The following is a 4,412-nucleotide window of genomic DNA, read 5'->3' on the forward strand; positions in this document are numbered from 1 at the left end:
AGTGGCCCTTCTCTGGACCCTCTCCAGGTTATCCACATCCCTCTTGAAGTGCGGCGCCCAAAACTGCACGCAGCACTCCAACTGCGGCCTGACCAGCGCCCGATAGAGGGGAAGTATCACCTCCTTGGATCTATTTGTCATGCATCTGCTGATGCACGATAAAGCGCCATTAGCTTTTCTGATGGCTTCGTCACACTGCCGACTCATGTTCGTCTTGGAGTCCACTAGGACTCCAAGATCCCTTTCCGCTTCCGTGCCACCAAGCAGGTCATTTCCTAGGTAGTAGGTATGCTGGACATTCTTCCTCCCTAGGTGCAGCACTTTGCATTTCTCCTTGTTGAGCTGCATTCTGTTGTTTTCTGCTCATTTGTCCAACCTGTCCAGGTCTGCTTGTAGCTGTTCCCTGCCCTCCGGTGTGTCCACTTCTCCCCACAGTTTTGTGTCGTCCGCAACTTGGACAGAGTACACTTCACTCCCTCGTCCAAGTCGCTGATGAAGACACTGAAGAGTATCGGTCCAAGGACCGAGCCCTGCGGGACCCCACTGCCCACACCCTTCCAGGTCGAAACCGACCCATCCACTATGACTCTCTGGGTGCGACCCTCTAGCCAATTCGCCACCCACCGGACTGTGTAGTCGTCCAAGTCACAGCCTCTTAACTTGTTCATCAGTATGGGGTGGGATACCGTATCGAAGGCTTTCCTGAAGTCTAAGTATACAACATCCACCCCTCCTCCTGCGTCCAGGTGTTTTGTAACCTGGTCATAAAAAGAGACTAGATTAGTTAGGCACGATCTGCCTGCTACGAACCCATGCTGGTTTCCCCTCAGCTTAATTTGTCCTGCCAGGACAAATCCTGCTTTGTTGTGTTCTAGGTGCTGCTGTCCTGCTTTGTTGTGTCCTGTCCTGCTTTGTTGTGTTCTAGGTGCCCAAGAATGTTTCTGTGACCAAAGTTAGTCATAGTTTGTGATGCCTTATAGGGGAAGACATCTGTTTGCATATTGCATGCTTGCCTGCCCTGGGAATCCCCTTGCAGAGGATTCCCTCGGTGCATATAACTCATTGCTGTGCTCTAACTTTCGGCATGGCCCCTGCTGCCATTGTCCTGCAAGATCAGGCACCATAAACCTCAGGAGCAGTAGGGACCCAATCCTGTAGGATAACAGCCCTGGGTGGTGTCATGTCTGTAAACACTGATGAAGTGGACCAACTGCCAGGACACGTCTCAGAACAACTGATCCTGCTCCAAAGATGACATCTGTTTATGCCCTCTGTAAACTGCTGGAGACAGGGTCTCTCTCTCTCTCTCTCTTTAATCATGAGGCTGCTAGATGAGATCTACACTATTCTCTAATCTGTGGTTAGTATAGCCTAGGTTACTTTGAAGTAAAGCCACCATAGCCTTGCCTCCCCTACCATTTTACACTGGGATAACTAGTCCACAGAAACTACCTCAGGGGGAAAAAACACACCATCTCATAGCAATGAAGACAAAGCCTAAATGTAGAATGTATTTTAATAGGTTTAAAAGAGAACAGTGGCTTGACTTGTAGTAGTATTGGATCTTCAGTGGCAGAAAAAAATAGCAACTTAATGCTTATAGTGTGTATTAGTAATAAGCAGGGATCCTAGAAATCCATTTGTCATGGAAAAACATGGGATTTGTATTTTTACAGAGAATCTTTAGAATTGTGAGGGGAAAATACTTACAGAAAATAAAATGCTGACTCCCTAGTGGGAGCCAGTAATTTTTACGGCTGCTGCAGCAGCCCACCTGTGGGGAGAAGCCACCAGCACACAAGGGAGAAGCAGTCATGATGGCAGCTGCTCACTGTTCCCCCTGCTGCTGATTGGCTGAGGGGGCTGCCTGTCATGTGGCCCTGCTTCTCTCTGCCAATCAGCAGTGAAGGTTAGGGCTGCCTGAAGAACAGCCCTTTTGACACCAGTCAGCACCGAGGGACTGGGCTGCCACTGGGGCCCCTCAGCCAATCAGTGTTGGGGGTCTCACTATGGAAAAACGCAAAGTTTTTTGCGTTTTTATCAGGGATTTTTTTTATTGTGGAAGACTAGGATCCCTGGAATAAAAATCATAAAATCAGGTCTTGAAAAGTGTACTTACTTTCCATTGTGAATCTCTGCCATTCCCAAGTTTGTGGGAGACTAATGCTATAAGCTTCTACACAATCTGTTCTTTTTAAATAATTATTTTTCCTGGCCCACTTATTTCATAAGGAAATAATCTGATCGTGGATTGAAGCTGAAGTGTAGAGCTGTATTCTAAGACTGTAGACAGAGTGCTTTAGTGCTTCTGTTTCAGTCTAGAGCTTTCCCAAATTCAGCAGAATAAAAACTGATAAGAGCCATCTCCAGTTTTTCTAGGCAGCCTCATAAGACCACTGTGAGCAGCAGTAAAAGACAAGAATGGCATTGAGTTTCCAATCTTTTGCATCTCAAAAAAAAGGTTTGCACAAACCATCTGGAGGCAGATGCTAGAATTATTTCTAGTGTAGGAGGACCCAAAGGCTCATGTGGAGTAGCCCTCCTTACTTCCAGGATCCAGGAAATTGCTTAATGGGAAATGGGTGAAGATGAATCCCATGACAGGGATCTAATTCTCATCTGAACTCTGATTGTAATGGGCTGAGTGGTCAGGAAGGAGTGGGTCACAGGCAGACAGGGCACTTCGGCTGGAGGAGGTAGGGAAGTTGCAGAAGGGGGACAGCGGATCAGAGAGAAGAGGTGTCTGGAGGCCATTAGGAGAGTCTTGCTATGGAAAGTAGTTAGCAGGGTGTTACTTGGCCCCATGATCTAGCCTTTAAGCCTAGTACCTGAAGCACTTACAGCATTTGCCTGAGCTTAGGGAAGCTTGGCCTGATGAGGAACTCTTTTAGCAGATAAGCTGATATACCACAGCACTTTTGTGACCCAGAGTTACACTTCTGTAGGCCCTTTAATAAGAAAACTGCCAATGAGGGCTAAGAAAGATGATGTTCCTTGAGAAGATTCCCAGACTGTTAAGGGTTCCATCTTTTTCCTAGCAGACTGAGAGAGGTCTTGATTTTTCACCTGAGCACTGGACATTGGTGCCATCTTTCACATTAGAGTTCTAGCTATTTTGTCTGTGTCTGGGAACTATTGGGGTATTGCCTTCCTTTCCACAACAGGGAAGATCCTTGCCCACACTCTCCTGAACTGTCTTCTGCCTTTTGCTGAGGAAATCCTGCTGCAATCTTAGTGTGGTTTCACACCCATACCATGGTGCAACTGACATGATTTTTGTTGCCCACCAGGTCCAATAAAAGTGTCCTGAACATCAGGACTTGTATATGGCCTTCATTGACCTCACTGAGGCCTTTGATTTCATCAATGATAAAGCCTTATGCAAAGTAATGGGCAGATTTGGATATCCTGAAAAGTACAGCAAGGTCTGAGACTTCTTCATGACCACATGACTGTGACCATCTTATGTAGCAGATCAGAGACAGATCCATTTGTCATCCTTACTGGGGTCAAGCAGAGATGTCTCATTGCTCCAACTCTGTTCTCCATTTTTTTTTAACAGTCATCTTGGTTCTCATTAAGGACTGCCTTCCTCCTGGAATTGACAGAATACTGAATGGATGGAGGGCTCTTCAATCTGGGATCTTTTCACTTGAAGACTAAAGTACTTAACACAACCATCCTTGACCTTCAATATGCCATTGACTATGCCATCCTTATGAACACTGAGGAAAACCTCCAAACTGCACTAGATCTTTTTGGAGAAGCTTACTGAACTTTGGGCCTCTCTATCAACATCAAGAAGACTGAAGTGCTCTATCAGCCTGCCCTGGGCCATGAATGAGATGCCCTCCCCTCCAAATCACCATAAAGGGAAAGACTCTGGAGGTAGTCAAGCCCTCCCCCTACCTCTGTAACCACCTCTTTCAGAGAGTGAACATCAATGAGGAGATCTAGCACAGGATGTGATGTGCAAGTGCCTCCTTTGGGAAATTGCTTCATTGTGCCTTTATTCATTGTGATCTCTGGAAAGCCACCAAGATCCAGGTCTATAATGCAGTCATCATCCTTACTCTGCTCCATGGATATGAAACATGGGTGACCTACCATCATTATCTGAAGAACCTGGAGAGATATCACCAATGATGCCTCCAGAAATTTTTTTGCATCAAATCAGAAGATTGGTGCACAAGCATCAGCCTCTTTGCTGAAGTCAATGTTATCAGCATTGAGTTCATGATCCTCAAGCACCAGCATCACTGGACCGTGTGCTGATGCTTGACTCCCGGCTTCCAAAACAAATGCTTTACTCCCAGCTTAGTAATGGCCTAAGATCTCATGGTGGTCAGAGGAAATGCTACAAGGACACATTGAAGGCATACCTCAAGAAAAAGGATGACAACATCAAGAGC

The 4,412-nt window shown here is 46.3% G+C and overlaps 1 protein-coding gene across 1 annotated transcript in view; it reads left to right on the plus strand.

Annotated features, from left to right (window-relative positions):
* Nucleotides 1–4,412, plus strand: part of EHBP1 (EH domain binding protein 1) — a 355,074-nt gene that overhangs the window by 88,392 nt on the left and 262,270 nt on the right. The window lies entirely within an intron of this gene.

This window comes from Alligator sinensis, unplaced genomic scaffold (assembly GCF_000455745.1).
Source record: "Alligator sinensis unplaced genomic scaffold, ASM45574v1 scaffold219_1, whole genome shotgun sequence".
Classification (NCBI taxonomy): domain Eukaryota; kingdom Metazoa; phylum Chordata; order Crocodylia; family Alligatoridae; genus Alligator; species Alligator sinensis.